Source organism: Ochlerotatus camptorhynchus, unplaced genomic scaffold (assembly GCF_037179485.1).
Source record: "Ochlerotatus camptorhynchus isolate MF236.1 unplaced genomic scaffold, CSIRO-AGI_Acam_v1.1 ptg000316l, whole genome shotgun sequence".
NCBI classification, from domain to species: domain Eukaryota; kingdom Metazoa; phylum Arthropoda; class Insecta; order Diptera; family Culicidae; genus Ochlerotatus; species Ochlerotatus camptorhynchus.
Genome location: NW_027040804.1, coordinates 5,254,863 through 5,279,689, shown reverse-complemented (window position 1 = coordinate 5,279,689; position 24,827 = coordinate 5,254,863). Strand labels below are relative to the sequence as shown.

The following is a 24,827-nucleotide window of genomic DNA, read 5'->3' as shown; positions in this document are numbered from 1 at the left end:
AATAAACAATGTGATGGTTGCTAGGCGCACTTGAAAGGATGAAGCGTTGAATTATCTGCAGGAAGAATCATGCGCATTGTGCATTTCAACAAATTATAATGTGCAAACATACTTGAACTTTTTCTAGCACAGATAAACTTGACCATATTGGAATTTCTAGGCGTCCTAATGCCCGGTGTACTAATAAATTACTTTCTCGTAGACCGATGTGTACCAAAAGGCTATAATATCGTTTGAAAAACACATGCTACCTAAAACCATACATCGTAGCATGCCTCTACATGTTGGAGACTAAATTTAGGTACCAACCAAATTTATTTATTTTTATTTATTTATTTTTATTTATTTCGTCAACCAACGTAGACTAGTACAATTAATACAGTTTTGTTTTCTTAAATATATATTTATATAAAAAAGTAGTGTCAGCTTTCTTGTCTTTTCTTTTATGAGTTGTTATTTCTTATGGAATAAAAATATTGCTTTAGTTTATGCCGAGACATTGCAAAGTCAATGGTTTCGCAGTGTTTATTGTAAGAGGCCATCATGCGGTTTAATGGCCCATATTTTGCATAATTTGTGCGATGATGTTTTATGGCAAATAAATTTCGATTTCGGAGTTGCCGAGTGGGTGCATGGAAGTTTAATTTTGATAAAAGTTCTGTTGAGTCAATTCGCTGCGAAACGATATCATTTACAAATGCATATTCACGACGCTCTTTTAATGTTTGTATGTTTATAAGCATGCAGCGTGCTTCATATGATGGAAGAGGAAATGAAGTCCAACCTAATTTACGAAGAGCGTATAATAGAAATTGTTTTTGTACTTTTTTTTTTTTTTTTTTTAACTCTTTATTTGTTCCAAATTCAAAATAAATTACATTTCATTTTTAACCTAGGTGCTCCAGTTACTACAGTAACTTACCAGCCTTAATTGTTATGATATGTATCTAAGTGTTTTTACATTGTTCCTGTCTTGGCAATTCAGTATTTTAAACAGGTTTTTTAAACCTGCATGTCAGTATAACAATTGATAGCTTAAAACTAAATAACTAAAACTAAATCTTATCTAAGTATAAAGGGAATTAATCGTTGCAATTGAGGATTGTAACGATTTTTGCCGGAAATTATTAATTATTTTGTTGGACATTTGTGCTAAAGTCTCAACATTCGAAATTCTATGTACTTCGGTAGTACTGTACCAGGGAGGCAACTTCAAAATCATCTTCAGAATTTTGTTCTGAATCCTTTGAAGTGCTTTTTTCCTGGTAGTGCAACAACTAGACCATATTGGCACAGCGTAAAGCATGGCCGGTCTAAAAACTTGTTTAAATATTAGAAGTTTATTCGTCAGGCAAAGTTTGGATTTCCTGTTTATAAGAGGATACAAACATTTTATATATTTGTTACATTTGGCTTGAATGCCCTCAATGTGATCTTTAAAAGTTAATTTTTGGTCAAGAACTAATCCAAGATATTTCACTTGGTTTGACCAGAAAATTGGAACTCCGTTCATAGTGACTATGTGACTACTACTAGGTTTCAAAAAGGAAGCCCTAGGCTTATGTGGAAATATTATAAGTTGAGTTTTGGAAGCGTTGGGAGAAATCTTCCATTTTTGTAAATAAGAAGAGAAAATATCTAAACTTTTCTGAAGTCTGCTGCAAATAACACGAAGACTTCTTCCTTTAGCGGAAATGCCTGTGTCATCAGCGAACAAAGATTTGTGGCAACCCTGAGGCAAATCAGGGAGGTCCGAAGTGAAAATGTTATACAATATAGGCCCAAGAATGCTACCCTGAGGAACTCCTGCTTTAACAGGTAGTCGATTAGATTTCGAATTTTGATAATTTACCTGCAGAGTTCTGTTAGTTAAATAATTTTGAACTAATTTCATAATGTAAAGTGGAAAATTAAACTTTTTCAATTTAGCAATCAAACCTTCATGCCAAACACTGTCGAATGCTTTTTCTATGTCTAGAAGAGCAACTCCAGTTGAGTGGCCTTCAGATTTGTTTGAACGAATTAAATTGGTAACTCTCAAGAGTTGATGAGTAGTTGAATGCCCATGGCGAAATCCAAACTGCTCATCTGCAAAAATTGAGTTCGTATTGATGTGAAGCATCATTCTATTCAAAATTATTTTTTCAAAAAGTTTACTTATTGAAGAAAGCAAACTTATTGGACGGTAGCTAGAAGCTTCAGCTGGATTTTTATCCGGCTTCAAAATTGGAACAACTTTTGCATTTTTCCATTTATCAGGAAAGTATGCCAAATGGAAACATCTATTAAATAATTTTACCAAGAAAGACAAGGTACTCTCTGGGAGTTTTTTGATGAGGATATAGAAAATTCCATCATCACCTGGAGCTTTCATATTTTGAAATTTTTTAGTTATAGACCTTACTTCGTCCAAATCAGTCCCCCAGGAATTATCAAAAATATTTTCCCGAGAGAAAATATTCAGAAAATCCCCAGCAACCCGATTCTCAATAGGACTAGTAAGACCCAAACTGAAATTATGGGAACTCTCGAATTGCTTAGCAAGTTTCTGAGCTTTTTCCAAATTTGTGATCAAAATTTTACCACCTTCTTTAAGCGCTGGAATTGGCTTTTGAGGTTTTTTCAAAATTTTTGTGAGTTTCCAGAAGGGTTTGGAACTCGGGTCTAATTTAGAAACATTATTTTCAAAAGTTTTGTTCCTCAGGGCAGAGAATCGCTTTTTAATTTGTTTTTGCAAATCCCGCCAGATAACTTTCATGGCAGGATCGCGTGTTCTTTGAAATTGTCTCCTACGGACATTTTTAAGACGGATCAAGAGCTGAAGATCATCGTCTATTATAATTGAATCGAATTTAACCTCGCATTTTGGTACTGAGGCAGCTCTTGCTTCAACTATAGAAGTAGTCAGAGATTCAAGAGCATAATTAATTTCATCTTTGGTTTGCAAAGGAATGTTTGGATCGAAGTTATATTCCATAAATGTTCGATATTGCTCCCAATCAGCCCTATGGTAATTGAAAGTAAAGCTGTTGGGATTAGAAATTATTTCTTGGGATATTTCAAAAGTTACTGGAAGGTGATCAGAACCGAAGTCAGCATGGGTAACCAATTGGCTACAAAGATGACATGAATCAGTTAAGACCAAATCAATAGTTGAGGGATTTCTTGCAGAAGAAAAGCATGTTGGGCTGTTTGGATATTGAATAGTGTAATAACCTGCAGAACAATCATCAAACAGAATATTACCATTGGAATTGCTTTGAGCATTATTCCATGAGCGGTGTTTTGCATTAAAATCACCAATAATGAAGAATTTAGACCTATGACGGGTAAGTTTCTGGAGGTCACCCTTGAGAAAATTCTTTTGCTGGCCTACGCATTGGAATGGCAAATAGGCAGCTATAAACGTAAGTTGTCCAAATTTTGTTTCAACAGAAACTCCCAAAGTTTCAAAAACTTTGGTTTCAAATGAAGAAAGAATTTTATGCTTGATTCGTCTATGAATAATGATGGCAACGCCACCACAGGGTCCATCAAGACGATCATTTCTATAAATCAAGTAATTTGCGTCCTTCTTAACCTTATGGTCAGGTTTAAGGAAAGTTTCAGTTATAACGGCAATATGCACGTTATGAACTCTCAAAAAATTAAATAGCTCGTCTTCATTATCTTTAAGAGATCGAGCATTCCAATTTAAAATGTTTAATGCTTTAAAATCCATTACTGAATTTTAAAGTCATGACAATATTATTAGCAAATTTTACTCCAGTTTGAATAGCATCAAACATGGAGTTAGATTTAAGCATATCAGAAATCATGTCAATTAATGAATTCTGTAAAAATTCCATTTTAGGAGCAGTAATGCTTCCTAAGTCAAAATTGTCAAAATTTCCGTTAGAACGTTGATTAGTATTTTGATTTCTACCCGCTGCAATAGCAGCATAGGTAGCTCCATTAACTCGCTGAACATTGTTAGCAGCGAGGGGAGTAGGTACAGATGAAACATTTGAAGCAGGGGTGATATTTGTACCTACGGGTACGAATGTAGAATTTGTTCCTCGCTGACCGTTGTTAACAGCAGAGGAATTTGTACCTGGTCGGAAACGTGGAGCGTTTCCTACCTGTCGGTTAGAACGAGATTGTAGGATCGCTTTGCGAGTCTTACATTCCCAAAAATTGGATTTGTGGTTTTCACCACAATTTGAACATTTAAATTTCTTAGGATTTTCCTTCACAGGACAGTCGTCCTTTGCGTGAGAGGAATCACCACAATTCATGCATTTAGCTGGCATGTAGCAATTTTTAGTTCCGTGACCCCATCCCTGGCACTTACGGCACTGAGTGAGGTTTTGAAAATTTCCTCCAGTCTTCCTGAAGTGTTCCCACTTCACTCGGACATGGAGCATAAGGCTAGCTTTTTCTAAGGCCTTAAGGTTGTTTAGTTCACTAGACTTGAAGTGAACTAAATAAAAATCATTAGAAATCCCGTTGCGCGAATCGCCAGGACGGGATTTCATTTTCATTTTGATTACTTGGAGTGGCACAACTCCAAGTAATTTTGCCAGTTCATCTTTGATCTGATCCAGGGATTCACCACTGGGCAGTCCTTTCATGACAACCTTGAACACACGTTCAGTTTTGGTGTCGTAAGTAAAAAATTTGTGCTTCTTCTCAGTAAGATACTTGAGAAGACATTTAAATCCGTCCAAGGTTTCAGCCAATACACGGCATTCACCCCGACGTCCAATTTGTAGTGAAAACTTAACTTTCACGAAATTCAAAAGTTCCATGCGAAGAGCATGGAAATCGGTAGTGGTTATCACAATAGGGGGAATCTTTTCCTTCTTGGCATTAAGCCGGGAAAGTTTACTAGAATTTTTCTTGGATGATGGATCATTCTCATCATCCGTGAGCAAATCAAATTGATTACTCAAATTAATTTCATCAGAAGGGGGGTCAAGAGTTTGCCCCTTTCTTTTGCGTTTAGGCGCCATGGCGGCAGTAAATTTTTATCCAAATCGACTTCCAAGCAGATTACTATAAGAATCTGAAGGATCGAAGAGGAATTTTCCAAATCGATATCCAAGAAGGATTACCTCGGGTAGGGTCCAAACAAGGATCGAAGAGGAATAAGAGAAGTTGAACAAGGTAGAAAATTTTTACAGGTTGAGCACTGAAAAGTGCTGTTTAAATTTGTTGTAGCTTTAGGTAGTAGTAACACTTCCTTAAGCAAAAAGCAAATAGATCCGCACGGCAAGAGAGCACGATGCGGACTCAATTGTTTTTGTACTGATTCTCATCTTTCTTCGTGCGTGATTGAAAATGGAGACCATACAATACTGCAATATTCCAGTATTGACCTCACATAGGCAATATATAGTGTTTTAATTGTGTAAGGGTCCTGAAAGTTATAGCAAAAGCGCTTGATAAAGCCTAGCATGTTATTTGCCCTGTGAATAATTGTGTTGTAATGGTCTATGAAAGTTAGCTTAGAGTCTAAGATAATTCCTAAATCCCTAACTCTTTCACATTTGTCTACAGTTTGATTTCCTAATGCAATTGAAATATTTGAAGTTGTTCTTTTTCTACTAAATGATATTAAGTTACATTTTTTTACATTCAATTCTAGTAGACTTTTTTTGCACCATATGTAGAATATGTGTATTTCATTCCGGAATATATTGATGTCTTCTTCATTTCTTATTTCCAAAAAGAGCTTCATGTCGTCGGCATAAATAAGCAATTTAAGTTTTTTTGAGAATGTAAGATATGTCGTTTACGTATAGAATAAAAAGTAGAGGTCCCAACGGGGGACGCCTGAAGTGACTTGAATTGGGCTCGATGAATTGGTTAGGTAAAAGTGACATACCCAAGGCGTAGGTCATACCGCACACCAATCTTAGGTAGTCTTTTTTGTTAGTGTATCGCAAGTGTGCCGCAGGTTTGCCGATTGTGTCGGTCATAAAGCAAGCTGCGATTGTTTGGAGGGTTAAGAGAAGAGGGTAAATTTAAGGTTATATTAAAAAATTCACTTTCGTGTTGGTAAATCGAAGAAAAAGCTTTCTATTGAATATTTCTGGTGTAAAAATATCATCAAGGTGGTGCATGGAGGGACTAATCAAAATGAATAACTCTGGTGGAAAAATTGAATCACGCTTAAAATTTGGAGGTGCACAGTTAACTGGAAAATTTCTGGTGGAAAATTTGCAACACTGTGGTGAATGTAGAAGCAAGGTTTATTCATTTTTCTGGTACATAATTTGCATCGTTCTGATGAATGCAAGCTTCATTGAAAATTTATGGTGGAAAATTTGCACCATTTTGGTGCATGCTTCGCTCTGAACAGAATATTTCTGGTGGAAGAGAAAAATGTTTTTGGTGAAGAATATTTCTGGTGGAAAACTTGCACTGGTATGGTAAATGAAGGCACAAGCTTTATTTAAAATTAAGCTATATTGAAAATTTCTGGGGGAAAATCTGCACCGTTCTGGTGAACGGATGAGCAAGTCTTTTGGAAAATTATGGTCTTAATTTTGCATCCTTCTGCTGAATAGAAAAACAAATTTTAATAATTATTTCTGGTTTAAAATTTGCACCATTCTGATGATTGGAGGAAAGCTGCTTTACTGTAGATTTATGATGAAAATTTGAAAATAGGGGCAATCTTTATTTAGTGGAAAACCTGCAACATTCTGATGATAGGAGAAGCAATCTATATTGAATATGTCTGGTGAAAATGGAAAAAGAAATCTGCACCAATCAGAAGATTGGAGAAGCAATTTTTATTGAACATTAACGGTGGAAATTTGCATCGTTCTGGTCAATTGAAATTTTCTGATTTAAAATTACCTGGGGGCGGGTTTGTATTGAAAATTTCTGGTGTTAGATTTGCAACAATCTGCTGCATGAAGGGGCAAGCTGAATTCAAAATTCCTTATGTAAAAATTGCATGGTTCTGGTGAATGGAACATTACTGAACATTTCTGGTAGAAAAAGTACAACGTTTTGGTAAATGGACGGACAACTTAACATGACTTCCGAGAAGAACCTCAAGGGTATTGAATTCTGAGGACAGTTACAAAAGAAAATATTTCTGTTGATGATTTCATGAAAATTCTGCGAAAAAAATTTAGTGAATCCTGCAGATAGTTCCATTATAATTTTGAAAGTAATACCGAGAGAATCAAATTTTGAATGAAATTCCAAAAAGATGTTGAGGAAAATTTCAAAGGAATTCCGAGGCAAATTTCAAGTTCATTCTGGGAAAAATTTCTGGAGAATACAGAGGAAATTCTTCTGAAACTCGGGAAAAATTCAAGTTCCAAGGTGCTCTGAGGAAAAAAAAAAGTTCAAAAATATTCCGAAAAGAACCTCAAGGATATTGAATTTTTAAGACAGTTCCAAAATATTTCTGGGGAGAATTCAAAGAAAATTCTGCGGATAATTTCTAGTACATCCTGCAGATAGTTCCAAGATAAGTTAGAAAAGAATACCGAGAAAATCAATTTTTGAGTGAAATTCCAAAGGGATTTTAATCAAAATTTCAAGCAAATTCCGAGGATAATTTCTAGCTCATTACGGGAAAAAGTTCTGAAACTCTAAAGAAATTTCAGTTCCAAGGTGTGCTGAGAAAAAATCATGAAGAGTTCAAATTATAATTCCAGTTGACTTCTGAGAAGAATTTCAAACGAGTTCTAAGAAGAGTTCTAAGAAATTCCGAGAAGAACCTCAAGGGTATTGTATTCTGTGGACAGTTCCAAAGGATTTCTGGGGTGTATTCCAAGAAAATTCTGCGAATAATTTCTAGTGAATCCTGCAGATAGTTCCAAGATAATTCCGAAAAGAATACCGAGATAATTAAATTTTGAGTGAAATTCCAAAGGGATTTTGAGGAAAATTTCAAGGGAGTACCAATTAGCTCATTCCGATAATAATTTCTGGATTATACTGAGAAAATTGTTCTGAAACTCTAAGGGAATTTTAGTTCCAAGGTGTTGTGAGTTAAAGTCAAGAAGAGTTCTAAAAATAATTTCAGGGGGCTTCTGAGAAGTATTTCAAAAGAGCTCATAGAGTTCTAAAAATTTCAAAAAGAACCTCAAGGAATTTTGAGGATGGACTTTTCTAAAACTGTACAAAGTTTAAAGACAGCCTTTGGATTCCCTAATTGAAACCTTGGTCTATTGTTGTCTTACTCGCTTGTCAAAATAGTTTGTTACAATCGTTACATATATTTTAAACCTTTTTAATGATCCTATATTAGCCTTGGCATTTAGGTCAAAATTTGAAAAAAAAATTGAACTACAATTTTCGCCAAATTCAACGCACTCGCAACGGTAATAGTAAAGTTTAACTACAACAGCATATAATACCCCGTACATACTATGGCTTCTATTATGTAATATAGACTGTCTTGCAATGAGCACTCACATATAGGATTTCCAGAGAAAACTAGATGTATGAGTGCTCATTGCAAGACAGCCTATATTACATGATATGAGTCATAGTCTGTAGGGATATAAGGCAAAGCGGCTACAAAATTTCTATATAATGGAACGTTTCATAGATATTATGCGCATACTTTGCAAAGGAGGCCGACCACTTCGTAAACATTCTGAAAGAGCGGAAAGTGTGCCACCCAGTTGGTGGCTAACCACAATCCTGTGCTGGAAAACACTTGGCGAAAGGTGCCAAAAATTGCCAGTACACAAGTAACCGTATTCAAAATGACATGTTCACGTCGTTGAACAATGTAATGTTGCAGAACATCGCGAAAACCTTGCGAGGAAAATCAGTGGCGATTGTCATCAGGTATATTGATAATGATCGGCCGATCGGTAACAATCGTGGGTGTGAGACGGGTGTTGAAAACAGACGCGACGACCATCTTCAATACCATTTCTGAGGTCCTGACAGCGATGCAGATTTCTTGGGAGCAGTTGATGGCAGTATGTTTTGACAGTGCCAGCACAATGGCTGGCAGCACTTTTGGAGTACAAGCTAAGTGCAAGGATAAAAACAGCAATATACTTTTATGAAGAGCTTTGAGTGTGTTGGTTTATTTCCTTTTAAATTTAAACAACATTGCAGCAAATGTATCATTTCGGTTATTATTGCAACCATTTGACGAACCGATCATCATCGACATTGTCGATGGGATAAAATTGCCAATTCCACTGGCTGTCTGAAAGCAGCTTGAATTGCAGAAAATGAACCACCACCGGAGCAAAAAATTAATAAAATTAGCTAAATTGAACAGTAGAGAAACCGTGGTGGATGGACAGCACCATCCACCACGCACATTGGAGTACTCCCCATCCCCAGATTAAATGCACCATAGAAGAAAAAAATTGCCCCTCCTTAACAAGATTCCTGTGCACGCTAGTGGACAGAGATCGATTACGATCACAGGGAGAGTTCCACAAGGCTCCATCCTTGGTCCAACGCTCTGGAACGGGATGTACAACGGCATGCTAACGATGAAGCTGCCTAAATGAGTTGAGATCGTTGGATTTGCGGACGACGTCGTCTTGACGGTAACAGGCCAGACGCTGGAAGAGGTGGAAGTGTTGGCGACCGAGGTGATCGACATGATTAGTAACTGGATGCTAGGAGCGAAGCTGCAGATAGCCCACCACAAAACGGAAGTGCTATTGGCCAGTAACTGTAAAGCGGTATAGCGGGCAGATATCACCGTCAGGGGCACGCCATAACCTCAAAGCGTGTGTTGAAAGTCGATGACCGGCTAAACTTCAACAGCCACGTCGAATATGCCTATGAGAAGGCTGTATACACTCAAAGATAAATTAAATCAAAAAAGCTTAAAAAGTATGCAGTTTCCCGCTTCACCTTATTGAGTCCGAGCCATGATTACTTCGGCAGTAGTCATGCATGATTAAATTCGAAATAATCTTTCCAGTATTAAATTTTATTATTTTTCAATACTGATATGTAATCAAAAAAGATTGAAATTCAATAAAAAATATTAAAATAGAATCAAAAATGATTAAAATTTATTCAAAAAAAGATAATCTACAATCTAATCAACCATGATTAAACTGGGATTAATATCAGATGCTTATATTTTAGAAAGAGAGGATTAATTTTTAATCATTCGATATGATTAAACTGAGTTTAATGTCAAATTGATTGAATTTCAAGCAAAATGGGAATAGTTCAATTTATCAGTGTACGATGATGTTTTCAATCACTAACGTAAAGTTCTGCCGGAATCTTTGGTGAAACAATAACACCTTTACGCTGCCATCTTTCTCACGGAAGTGAGTGTATAAACAGCCGAACAGTGAACAGTCAACTCTCTCACTCTCTCGTGCTGTGTCTAACAATCTCTCCAGTGGTGCCAGGATAAATCTCCGAGGAGACAAGCAGAGATTCACCCCAGAGAATTTTCAACCCTGGCAAGTAGTAGATGAAATACGTGGTACACGACCGGATGGTTGACTTAGTTAAGCCGGTTTAGTGGAATGCTCAGATTTCTTGACATTGATTTAAAATACAGTAGAAGTAAACTATTATTTCGGTCCTCTGTACATTAGAGCTGGGACTTCAACTATCCGGATACTTCAGTTTTTGTTCAATAAAATTACTTTCAGACAAATTAAATATCGTTGAATTGATATTCAGTATACAGAATATCATGCTTTCTAGTGCCCAATATTTAAATAAAATAAATTGAGAAAACGTTGAGATGGTTATCAGGCGGATAGTAACTATCCGGATATTTGGATAGTGAAATTTCAAATTTATTCTCATTTTTTACTGTTCTAAATATTTGTCAAAAAGTTGTTTTTGGGTGCCCATGTGACCTCATGTGGAATGGCACATCTGTTAATTGACTAAATTTAATAAAATTGAAGAATAAAAATATCCGAATAATCCGAGTCTCAGCACTAATGTACACATGTTGGATTTCATACTTAGTAAAACCATAGAGGTAACTCTAAGACCACTGGGTCCCGAAGAAAATCATTATTATTTTTGGCTCACTCAGTACCAGAACAACGGTCCCAAGCAGTCCCAAGCTATTTCACTCACCCCTGCATGTTCTGCATGAATCCACACACCCTTGATGTTATCTGTCAAACTTTCATAGCGAATCAAAACAAACATAGTGTAGTAATAGAATTTCAACTAGAATAGGGTACGTTAATCGTTTGCTTGGGACCAATAGGCTACTAAAGTGGTGAGCCAATTTAAAATCGTTAGTTTCGTATTGATTGTTGGTAAAACCATAGAGGTAACTCTAAGACCAGAAGGTCCCAAAGAAACGAGCTCAACTTTTTGGCTCAGCTCTGGTACTATCTTCGGTCCCAAGCTAATCGATGCACCCCTCGAAACATAGGAAAATCCACGAACCCCTCATTTTATCTGTCAAACTTTCATAGCGAATCAAAACAAACATAGTGTAGTAATAGAATTTCAACTAGAATAGGGTACGTTAATCGTTTGCTTGGGACCAATAGGCTACTAAAGTGGTGAGCCAATTTAAAATCGTTAGTTTCGTATTGATTGTTGGTACAATCCAGTAGTAGTGGTGTTGCCGTGTGGTACACTGAAAAATTGCAATAGCAGGTTAGTCACCAAAGTTTTCGAGCCGCTCCGTCTGTCACTTCGTTTGTGCTAGTAGGTCCCGAAGAAACATGCTCACCTTTTTGGCTCAGCTCTGGTACTCTCTTCGGTCCCAAGCTAATCGATTCACCCCTCGAAACATAGAAAAATCCACTAACCTTTCATTTTATCTGTCAAACTTTCATAACGAATCAAAACAAACATTGTGTAGTACTAGAATTTCGACTAGAATAGGATACGTTAATCGATTTGCTTGGGATCAATAGGCTAGTCAAGTAGTGAGCCAATTTCAAATCGATAGTTTCGTATTGATTGTTGGTAAAGCCGTTGGTCCCGGCCCATGTGTGTTGTTAAATGGGTGCGATATCCTACGCAGGTGTGAAAACTGCCTTCCTGCACATTCGATTGCCGTCAATGGATGGCAATCGATGTCCGTCGGTGATTGGCACTTGATTGCGGAACAGAGACCGACGTTAAATAAAGGAATGAAAAAAAATATCATCTGATAGAGGTAACTCTAAGACTAGTAGGTCCCGAAGAAACGTGCTCAACTTTTTGGCTTAGCTCTAGTACTATCTTCGGTCCCAAGCTAATCGATGTACCAATCGAAACATAAGAAAATCCACGAACCCCTCATTTTATCTATCAAACTTTCATAGCGAATGAAAACAAACGTTGTGTAGTGCTAGAATTTATACTAGAATGGGGTACCATAATCGATGTGCTTGGGACGAATAGGCTAGTCAAGAAGTGAGCCAATTTAAAATCGTTTGTTTCCACCGGTTGGTACCCCATTCTAGTCAAAATTCTAGTACTACACCGTTTGTTTTGATTGGGTGCATCGATTTGCTTGGGACCGAAGAGAGTACCAGAGCTGAGCCAAAAAGTTGAGCACGTTTCTTTGGGACCTTCTGGTCTTAGAGTTACGTCTATGCTAATACTAACTGGAACAGACTTTATTTTTATTTTATGTGAGCTAGAATTTGAAAATTGATATCAAATCATAGGGGGCTCCGCAAAACAAAAAAAAATACCAGGGGCCTCAAGGGTGGATAAGACGACTGATAGAACATTTCGGTTCAGGCATTAGTATATTTTATTTTTATGATTTCAAGTTTATTCTGAAGATCTTCAGTTAAAAAAAATTAAATGACGTTTCTCCGATATTCTCCCAATATTTCTGGTTGATCAGATATCATCATTTAAATCATTCGTTTGAATATTATTCTGAAAAAAACTCCCAATAAGGAGCTAACATATGAGTAAATTTGAGATCAGATTTCCCCGGGGTGCAGGCAACGTAAGTTTTTTAAGCACAGGTGAAGGGTTCAATAATGAGCGATTTACATTTCAGTTAACGAACAGCGTAGATTCTGACGATCCAATTAATTTGACATTAGAATCAGGTGATCGACGAAACCGAGCCATTATAATACAATATGATAAAAGTTAGCCTGCAGTCAACACCGATTTTAATAGCGCGGTGTCATTCAATTTGCGAAGATGGCTCGCGAACACTTGTTAACAGTAGTGGGGATTTTATCGTTGGTAACTTCTCAACTTTCATAGATTTGTTTTAAGTTGGAGTAACTGGCCTTTTCCATTGCATTGTTTCTTAGGTCGCTTGCGGCGTATCTCAAACAATTCCACCACCCACAAATCGATCATCCAGCGACACAGTCGACGTGGTATCACTTTCGGCTGATATAGGCAGTATTGGTAATCCAGAACCAACGGAACCAACTGAACAAACCACAAATCGACCATCTAACAACACGGTAATAATCATCTGTAGTTTTTCCAACATTTCCATATACATTCGTGCAAATTTTTTTCTAGGACGATGGTTCGCAGAATTCACCTGTTCCGAAAATTCAGGATCAAACAGCTCAAACATTTACAAAACTTGAATCAGCCATCTCCAACGAAACCGAATTGCTTGCCAGCGTTTACAAAGATTTCAAGACAACAATGACGGATGCCTTGAAGAACCTATCGAAGATCGAGCAAAGCAAACTGGATGTTCGTCCGATTTCAACCGAAATGAACACTCTATCCACGGTTGTTGGCACCGCCTTTGAAGCAGCCGACAAGCGACTGAAAGCATCGTTGCTGACAGAGGGACGTTCCTTGAATAGTTCGATAGCGTCCTTCGTTAGGTCCGAGCAGGGTTACATAGGAAAGATGAAGCTGGCCCCAGATGCGCGATCTATTTCGAATGAACTCCGACAGGTGGAAAATGGTTTCTACCGAGGTCTAGACACTTGTTTGAACACCTTCAACGGTTCGGTTGTGTCAGATATTTTCACAGCGAGGAATATTTTCAATACCTATTTCATGAGTATTGATACATTTGTCAATGATTGTTCTAAATCTGTGAACTGTGCAACCCTTTCCAGGACACTTTTGACGGATCTAGTTAGTTGGAACACTTTGATAACCGCCACGTTCAGTAAGATTCCAAATCTACGAGAGTTAAATGCTTGCATTACAAGTCAGGCGACTACAGCGAGGAACGATTTGGCAAATCTAGGGGGGACAATACAACCGTCAGTTGATTGTAAAGCAGTCATAACCAACCAGACTGCACTGTTAGAGGCCAATGCCAACATGTTGTTCGGCGATTTCTCCAGTAATGTGCAGAAGCTAGTAAACGGAGTAGTAGATAAGATCAATCACATCCAGACTTTTGCCGGTAGAAATGTTCGTGATGATCCTAAATCCATAATCGATTCCAACTTCAAAATGGTCACCACTGGTGATGATGTAGCAATTCAACTGATGAAGACCGTACTCCCTCGGATAGTGAACGCTTCTGAACGTTCGATCGTTCCTCTTTTCAACAAAGAAACTGCAGTCCAACGTCAGATCGAAACAACTCTCGCCAAAGACAATACTGCATCTTCTTCGGAGTGTGATGCAGCCATCCAGACAATTTACGTGATCAAAAATACATTCAACCATTCGATGATTGCTTGCTTCAACGGTACGCAGGAATCGATCGATGCGATTCTCACGGCTACGGCCGGAATGATCAACGGGTCGCTGGTTACGTTCACCAACCAAATCGCGTCGGCTGAGCGGTTCGATTGCGAACGGAATTGTACAATTATCGCCATGCAGACATTTGCCCAACAGCTAAGAAGTGAACTCGAAGTGAGTGCAACATTGCTGGTGGAGCTGCGGAAGACTGTTACCGAACAGACCAATAGGGTTTATACGGCATTTGAAAGTTGCATGGATGCCAGCGTTCAGAAGGCTCTCGGCGACCTGAACGAACAGACCAATACGGATATAATGGGCTGCCTTGCGTCGGCGTAGATGCATGTTGCTGTATGGGCACACATTGAATGGATCATATCATTCGAGCGGTTTAAAATGACGTTTCGAACTTTGCAGGGGAACAATATTTTGATGGTTTTTTCTTCTAGAAACTCGTGAAAATAGGGTCTTACTTATGCTAAGCATGAACAATCTGGAATTTATTTCATATATTTTCTTAAGATCGCTGGTAGAAGGTTGTTTTCCAAAAGCTGCTGGACAATATGAATCATTGGTTGAATAAATTAAATTTGAATTAGGTTTTGTACCTATGTCTTCCCCACTTCCTATACCTTCTAGGACTTTCTTTTATTTTATTTAGCGTATATCCTGTAGTTTCTTTGGCAAAATCGGATAAAACAATATATCTCAACGAAGAACACGAAAATTTACCATTATATTTTAAACCACAACTTGGAATTTAACTGTTATTTTTTACATAGGACTACGTCTGTGATTTCTATATGTGGTTACACTTTGTGAAAACCGAAAATGGAACATGAAACAAAATTCAATTTCAAAAACTTTATCACCAATCGATCAGCAATATTTCTACGCATCGATAGCAATGCTTCCGACTGTAGATTTTCAACAAGAAACTATTGAAAAAGTGGTAAATGTCCAGCATTGTCCAAAAACGTCCAATTAACTATTAAATCGACCAATTACGTACATGCTTATGCTGCTTTCCCAACACAGTCATCAGAGAATCATTCCTAGACGAAACATGTCGATGTAGCATTACGACGAGGCTCGGTAGCTCAGGGGTTACCGTTTCTGCTAACTGAGCAGAAGGTCGGGGTTCAATCCCAGGCCCGTCCCCATTCTTGCAATTTTTCACTTTGCCTTATCCTATCCCCACTAGATTTAAATAAAAACAAATTCTGCTTTAACCGATCGCATCACTTACCACATGAATCCCCTGATCTAAAAATAACCTACCTCACTAACACAACTATCCTTCCCGAGACAGCCGTAGAGATGTTGAGGAATTCTCGGTCTCTAGTAACAACCGCACTGTGCAAGTTGATTAGTTTTGATCATTCACGGAGGAGCAACTAAGGCTGTGAACCATTTGCCGAGTTAATTTTAACTCATGGTTAAAAGTGACATTTCGTAAGTTATTTCTTATGTTCGTAAATCCCTGTGTTACCGATCGATCGGTTTTCGAGCAGAACTCAGCCACGGTTGTCAAAATTTAACTTTTTGTCTCCCTTTTTATGGCCAGACCTGTTGGTCCATATTAAACTTCTTGTCTGTGAGAAATAACCACGCTCGGATAGCAGGGTTAATCGATAACTTTCCATCTGTCAAATTTTAACCAAAAGTTAAAAAATCCACCAAATGGTTCAGAGCCTAAGAAGGTCGGATAATGTTAACTCGACGGCCAACATTCATTGATACCATTGTTGTTGTGGATGATAGAAGAGAATAGCAGAAATAGGTAAGTTAAGCCATGGTGATCACAAAAGAGGAAATCGATAGAGAATTGAGAAATCCAACTTAAACTCCTGCGCGCCTGGTGGCAGGAATAAGCACTAACCGACGGTGATAAGTCTGTGACAGCCCTTGACAATTTCATTGATTGTTTGCAAAATTGTTTAATTTCAATGTAATTTCATGCTAATTTTTTGTCAGCATCCTTGTACAAAATGCATAAAATTATTTTGTAATGCATTGTTCCTAAATAAAAAGCTACTTCAAGACAGTTAAATTACAAAAAACATGTTAAGGTTTAAAATCATCTGCCGATTAAACAGCAGACAAAGTTGGCCGACTAAATCCATCGACGAAAAACTATTAAATAGGCCGATTGCTCGGTGTAGCACCAGACGAAAAACGATTTAATCTGCTGATTAATACACCGACCGAAATTAATTTTTAAGTGGCAATAGATTTAGTCGGTGGACGAATCGGGTGATCTGGATGATGTTTGTTTATTTGGAAGATATTTTCGAAACAAAGCACGATAAAATTCAGAATTATATACCATTATTACGAGTACTACTTTTTTGCTCAGATCATGTTTTGACTCCCACAGAAACTCGCTAGAATAAATACAAAATAATAGTTTTTTGGTTGAAATTTCAAAAATGTATTCAGTTTGATACATTATTTCGGACTTATCACCGCTGCGATTGCAGCGCCACGGTGGCCGATTGAAACTTGGATTTGTCAATTGGCTTTCATCCTTCTGCTTCTAAAACGCTGTACAGACTGGATAGTTATAACATGTTATAACGGTTGTCAAATAATTGCAACACAGAAACCACCATCAAGATATCGCTATAACATGTTATAACTCTGTAGTCTGAACCTACTATAAGCCCCTTACAGTCGTCGTCACAGCAATGAAAACTAGCATCGCACCGCTTTTGGTTCTAGGGCACTTGCTGGTTGCAATTTTAAGATCAGGATTCACTGTGATGCGATCAGTGAAAGCAGCAGAAATTTTCTTCCCAACTCTCTTGTGGAATCTTTTAATGGCTCTGAAAAGGGCTAGTTTTGTTAGATTTCAACGGAGAAATTAAGAGCGTTCACAACGAATACGACGAGGCAGCTGAATGTCCTTTGGCATAATTGTGACACGCTTGACGTGGATGGCGCACAGGTTGGTATCTTCGAACAGACCGACCAGATGGCCTTGCTGGATTCCTGCAACGGCCGAGCTCTGGAAGCGCAGATCGGTCTTGAAAGTCCTGGGCGATTTCAGGAGGAGCCTTTCCTCCGGTGGACTTACGAGCGGTCTACTTGGTTCGAGCCATTGTGCTTAGTTACGGTGCAGCTACGATGAATCGAACATGAAAGAACAAGAATGCAACAACTTGCAAGAAGAATTTAGCATTCGAGTAGGTATAAAAAAGGTTTTCATTTTTTTGTGACCCTGACTCACACTCCAATACGGTGCAGATTGGCAACGATGATAAATGCACTGAAAAGTGACAAAATTGGGCGATGGTTTAAAGTGTAAGAGTTATACTTATTACTGTCAAGGCGAACGTTGCGAACGAAAAGTCCACGCACGATCCACCAACACTAGTTGCCTCCGAAGAATTTGAAGCCATGTTCAGGTGCCACCAACATTTTCCAACAGAGTTAAGTTTCTGAAAATGTCCCAACTAAAATTCATACCAAAAGGTTCTTTTCAGGGCAATCATAGTTATACTAAAGAGTATAAACAGAGAGAACCCCGCTCAAATTCATATTCCTACACAAAACACAAGTTCCTGCTGCAGTTAACAAATAACATTTATTATATAAGAACACGTAGTCTTACGTCACCATTGCGCACAACCCCATAGGACTGTCCCTTGTAGTTTTTCCATTAAGAATAATTGATAAAAGTATGTTGATTTGATCTATTAACATATTGGAATAGTATTTCTCTTTTTGACGATTATGGACAAGTATTTCAAATCAGAGAAACATATCTTGATGTTAGTAAACCTGCTTTATTAAATATCAAATTCGGACTAAGTGTACATCAAAGCATCAATGCACAAAGAACTACAAAATTGGTTAAAGTGATATCTCGATGTGATGGGGGGTTATAAAACTTGATCAAGTCGAACGGCAAGGATAGTCCACAGTCTACTGAAAGTTGTCTTGTGGTAGGTCCATATCACCATATTATCATCTAGAACCTCGAGAAAATATGGTCTTATTTATGCTCTGCTTAATTTTATTATAATCTCTGGTAGAAGGTCGTCCCTGGGGCCTCCCTTAGCTCAGTCGATAAAGGCGCAGCTACAGTTGCTGGGTTCGATTCCCGGTCCGGTCTAGGAATTTTTCGGGTTGGAAAATTTCTCGACTTCCCTGGGCAATAGAGTATGATTGTACTTGCCACACAATTATACTAATGCAGAAATAGTACAGGCATCGAAAGCTCTCAATTAATAACTGTGGAAGTGCATCTAGAACACTAAGTTGAGAGCACGCAATAAGCTAATATGCGATATGCAATAAGCTTGAAATGCGAAGAAGAAGAACAATAATAAAGAAGAAGAAGAAGAAGAATAAGAAGAAGAAGAAGAAGGTCGTCCCAAAACTGCGAATATGCGATAAATTATCTTAAAACTGCTACTGATAATTTTCCAAAATTTGAGCTCCTTTGGTTCCAATCTCATACTGCACTGATCGTTTGAACTTTATATGGGAATTACTAAGTGAACTTTTAGTTATTCTCATCCTAGCCTTTTGCTTAATGCTATAATTTAGCTACAACTATTACAATTAGTTGTATAAACTTGATTAATTAGATGACTGTGAAAAGCGCAGGTAGCGATAGGCAGGACTGTGTCAAAAAAATCACGGGTTTCCATAGTGCCTCCCACGATGCGTTCGGGGATTGAAGAGTATCCAGTGTTCAAAAAACTGGACAGGTTTGAGGAAATCATGAGCTACCAAAAATCCTGCAGACATGTTGAAAAGGTGCTCGGCTTATACCTAATCACAAGATCCACACACTAATCCAGTCAGTAATGGTTTAGTGGGATTTTGAGTTGCGGAACTGTTCGGTAAAAGTTTAAAAATCTGTGGAAAATAAAAAAGTTGTTAACATTTAGTCCGAACTTGTATAGACCTTGTTCTGTTAACCCCATTTCACTATAGAAAATAAATTTTAACCGTCTAGGGGAAATGGCTCTAATGTTGGTATATGGGTCCAAGATTGGACCCATCGCTAAAAATCTGTTATTTATAAATTTTATCTAGATGGACGCGTCATTGGGACGGTACTTATCGATATTTTTGGTCTCTATTGAAAATTTAGTCGATTGCTGAATTTATGTATGGGCCCAAATTACAGCATTACATTCATTTCCCCTATTTCATCAATTCAAAAACGCAGTAAAATATAATGACTCGGACGTAAGAAGAAAGAACAATAAGATGTATCAACAACATTACAGGACCATCAAATAGATACAGGAAGTGATAAAGACGCTAACATCTAATTCAAGTTCCGTTTATTCAACCCATTCAATGTGTTCCCATACAACAACATGCACCTACGTCGACGCAAGACAGCCCATTATATCCGTATTGGTCTGTTCGTTTAAGTCGCCGAGAGCCTTCTGAACACTGCCTTCCATGCAACTTACAAATGCCGTATAAGCCCTGTTGGTCTGTTCGGTAACATTCTTCTTCAGCTCCACCGGCAATGTTGCGCCCACTTCGAGTTTGGTTCTAAGCTGCTGAGCAAATTCCTGCATGACGGTGGTCGTACAGTTCCGTCCGCAATCGAAATTGTCGGCCGACGCGATTTGATTGGTGATCGTTATCAGCGTCCCATTGATAATCCCGATCGTGGTCGTGAGAATCACATCCATCGAGTCTTGCGTACCGTTGAAGCAAGCAATCACTGAGTTGTTGAAGGTATGTTTAATCGTGGAAATGGTCCGGATGGCTGTATCACACTCAAAGGAAGGCGAAAGGTCTTTGGCGAGAGTTGTTTCGATCTTGCGTTGGATTGCAGTTTCTTTACTATTAAGTGGAACGATCAAACGTTGAGAAACGGTTGTTATCCGAGGGAGTACGGTCTTCATCGTTTGAATCGTTACATCGTCACCTGTGGTGACTACCTTGAAGTTGGAATTGAGTATGGATTTAGGATCATCCCGAACATTTCTACCGACAAAGGTCTGAAGGAGATTGATTTTATCAACTACTCCGTTTACCAGCTTCTGGACCCTATTGGTGAAATTGCTGAACAAGTTGTTGGCATTGGCTTCTAACATTGCAGTCTGGTTGGTTATGACTGCTTTACTACCAACTGGCGGTGGTACTGTGTTTCCTAGCTTTACCAAATCGTTTCTCACCGTATTGGTCTGACTTGTAATGCAAGCATTCAACTCTCCAAGAGATGGTATCTTATTGAACGCGACATTTGTCGAAGTTCGCCAGCTAACTAACTTCGCCACAAGTGTCTTAGAAAGGGCTGCACAGTTCACAGACGCACAACCAGCAACTCCATTAAGAAAAGTGTCAATATCCATGAAATAGGTATCGAAAATATTGCTCACGGTGAAAATTTCTGACACAACCGAACCGTTGAAGGTGCCCAGACACGTGGCAAGATCTCGGTAGAGAATGTTTTCCACGTGTTGAAGTTGTTTCGCAATTGTTCGCGCATCTGGTGAATATTTCATCTTTCCTATGTAACCCTGTTCGGTCTTAACGAAGGACGCTATAGAATTATTCAGAGAACGTCCCTCTGTCAGCAACGATGCTTTCATTCGCTTATCGGCTGCATCAAAGGCGGTGCCAACAACCGTGGACAGAGTGTTCATTTCGGTTGAAATCGGACGAACATCTAGTTTGCTTTGCTCGATCTTCGATAGGTTCTTCAAGGCATCCGTCATTGTTGCCTTGAAATCTTCGTAAACGCTGGCAAGCAATTCACTTTCATTGGAGATGGCTGATTCAAGTTTTGTGAATGTTTGGGCTGTTTGATCTTGAATTATCGGAACGATCGGAACAGACGAATTCTTCGAACCACCGCCCTATGAGAAGATTTTCATGTATGTGGATGAAAATGTTGGAAAAATTGCTAATGAATATTACCATCTTGTTAGGGGGTCCAGTTGTGGTTGGCTGAGCTGTGGTTGGTTGTGGTACAGGAATGGCAATAAGATCTTTATTAGCAGGATTAAGTGACGTAATTCCATTTGTGTTGATGTGTTGGGATACTCCGCAAGCGACCTACGGAAAAAGGCAATGATAAGGCCCGATACTTCAACTTAAAAATCCATGAAAATAGTAAAGTTACCAACGATACAATCCCCAATACTATTAACAAGTGTCCACGAGGCATCTCCGCAACTTGAATGACACCAAACTATTACCACCTGTGTTGGCTGCAGTGTAATTTTTATCATATTGTATTACATATAATGGATCGGGGAATCACCTGATTCTAATGTCAAATTAATTGAATCGTCAGTATCTAAGCTGTTCGTTAACTGTAATCGTCGTTCATTACTATAGGTCATAATTGACGCTAGAAACTAGAAGCTGGCGACAATTTTTTTTTACAGCACGCATTTCAAAAACAAATCGGACCTCACTTTCACATAGCTTAGCCTAGCCCATTGAGCTATAGTATTTTAAATATGGAGGGCGGCGGGCTCGGTTCCAACATTTTATCGACCACGCAATATACAAAATCACCCATTGCACAGTGGTTGAAATCGGCATTTTCGTGCGCTTAATTAATAGCTAAGGAATTTAGAGATATGGTGTCTTCGGAGAAGTGTTTCAATATGTTACTGCGCATCTTTAGATGTTTTAAGTTAACCCCCTAAAAGTGAGATATAAAATGTGGTGTCTTCGACAAAGTTGTAGAAAAATTGCTTTACAAACAACTTTGCCTAAGATGCTTAATTGATATCTTTTTTTACTTTTCAAGATATGTGACGTTTTTTGCCGACGGTCCCTTAAAAATGGTTTTCTTATCATAACTTTTTTGTCTACATTTTTTCGGCTTTGCTATAATCTAGTAAGTTGTAGATAGTAACCAAATACAAAATATTGCAGAACACCGCATTGCAGTATCTTCTGTAGAAAAAAAGTTATTGAAGTTTTTGTAGTTTTTTAGACCATAATTTATGAACTTGTAGCTTAGCAGGGGGCAAAGTACCCATAGTGAATATGAAACTTTAAGAAATTAACTTCAAAATGATAGTAGTCAGTAAGGCCCATAGATGGTTGTGTATTGTGGAATATATACGTGGAATATATCGCGAATTGGTAATCATTAATTTATAGGCAACCTTTTCGCGATATATTCCACATAAAGTTGATCGATGTTACAAAACCATCCATGGACCTTACTGACACCATACACACCATAACCATTACCATTAAAAATCTCAAACCATAAGTAAAAAGGTTCTAATAAAGTTTTCTTTCCGAAAATGTATGGAGAAAACAAGAATTTTGAATGGTAACCCGAGCAAAGCTGAAGATCAAATTGAAATCTAAATTTGCTGTTATGATGTAACTTATTTTGAATACTCCAGTTGATCTCATTTTGGTTGACTTTACGGTTAACACAGCAAAAATGAGAGCAAAATTTTACACTGTTGAAGCAAACGGAAAACTAATCCTGCTTTCAATGAAATCAATTTGATTACTGATTTTGCATTCATAATGTTTAACTGAATACGGGCCTAGAGTAAATGGTTACCATTTATTGTGTTCAAGCTGAAAGACTTAGGCTCCAATCTCACCGCGGGCAAGTCACGAATGACCTAAAATGTGTTAAACAAATCAGATAAACGATAATCATTAGTTCAACGACAGATGAATTTCAATTAAATTTTAAACAAAACGTAAACAGCAGAACTTCAAGTTAAGTTGCTTTCATTTAAAACGTCTTGACTGCACAATGAAAGCACAATATGATATCAGACTTATGTCGCAACATTTGAAATCAAAATGAGTTTTCATTATGATAGGAACTGCACACTTTAATATCGATTTGCTTTCATTTTGTTAACCGACTTTGCTCGGGAATGGTTCTTGACAACCCATTATTTGTAACGTTCACTTCCAAAAAACCATAATACATAAGGTTAAAACTTTATCACACAAACGTTCATGTCAAGTTCCATAACCATTTCAGTTAAAGTTTAGCAGGGATTATGAACAATTTTTAACCATTTTCGGTAACAGCGGCGCCGGTGGTGTAGTGGTAAGCGGTTCACTCCCAGTCGGCGCCGCCGGGATGTTCTGAGGCATAACATCTCTGATCACGCCTTCTTTCAGAAGGGAAGTAAAGCCGCAAAACAAATGTTCTTTAATTATTTATTTCGTCAACCAACGTAGACTAGTACATATTCGAATACAGTTTTGTTTTCTTAAATTGATTTATTTATTTCGTCAACTTTGGACAAAAGGTTAAAAGTATAATTTTGTCTTTAATAAAAATTAAGCAGTGTCAGCTTTCCTATTTTTTTTTGTGAGTTATAATGCCTTATGGAGTAAAAATATTGTTTTAGTTTATGCCGAGACATTGTAAAGTCAATGGTTTCGCAGTATTGATTGTAAGAGGCCATCATGCGGTTTAATGGCCCATATTTTGCATAATTTGTGCGATGATGTTTTATGGCAAATAAATTTCGATTTCGGAGTTGCCGATTGGGTGCATAGAAATTTAATTTTGATAAAAGTTCTGTGAAGTCAATGCGCTGCGAAACGATATCGTTTACAAATGAAACCATTGCATATTCACGACGCTCTTTTCATGTTTGTATGTTTATAAGCACGCTGCTTCATATGATGGAAGAGGAAATGATGTCCAACCTAATTTACGAAGAGCGTATAACAAAAATTGTTTTTGTACGGATTCTAATCTTTCTTCGTGCGTGATTGAAAAAGGAGACCATACAATGCTGCAATATTCCAGTAATGACCTCACATAGGCAATATATACACCCCTATTCTGTATTTCGTTTCGAACGAAATTCTCATACAAAAAAATATTTTTTTGTATGAGAATTTCGTTCGAAACGAAATACTGAATAGGGGTGATAGTGTTTTAATTGTGTATGGGTCCTGAAAGTTATAGCAAAAGCGCTTGATAAAGCCTAGCATGTTATTTGCCCTGTGAATAATTGTGTTGTAATGGTCTATGAAAGTTAGTTTAGAGTCTAAGATAATTCCTAAATCCCTACCTCTTTCACATTTTTCTACATTTTGATCTCCTAGTGCAATTGAAATATTTGAAGTTGTTCTTTTCCTGCTAAATGATATTAAGTTACATTTTTTTACATTCAATTCTAGTAGACTTTTTTTGCACCATATGTAGAATATGTGTATTTCATTCCGGAATATATTGATGTCTTCTTCATTTCTTATTTCCAAAAAGAGCATCATGTCGTCGGCATAAATAAGCAATTTAAGTTTTTTGAGAATGA

At 37.7% G+C, this 24,827-nt stretch overlaps 1 protein-coding gene across 1 annotated transcript in view; it reads right to left on the bottom strand.

Moving 5' to 3' along the window:
* Cdk5alpha (Cdk5 activator-like protein) overlaps nt 1-24,827 on the bottom strand; it is a 572,471-nt gene that overhangs the window by 22,724 nt on the left and 524,920 nt on the right. The window lies entirely within an intron of this gene.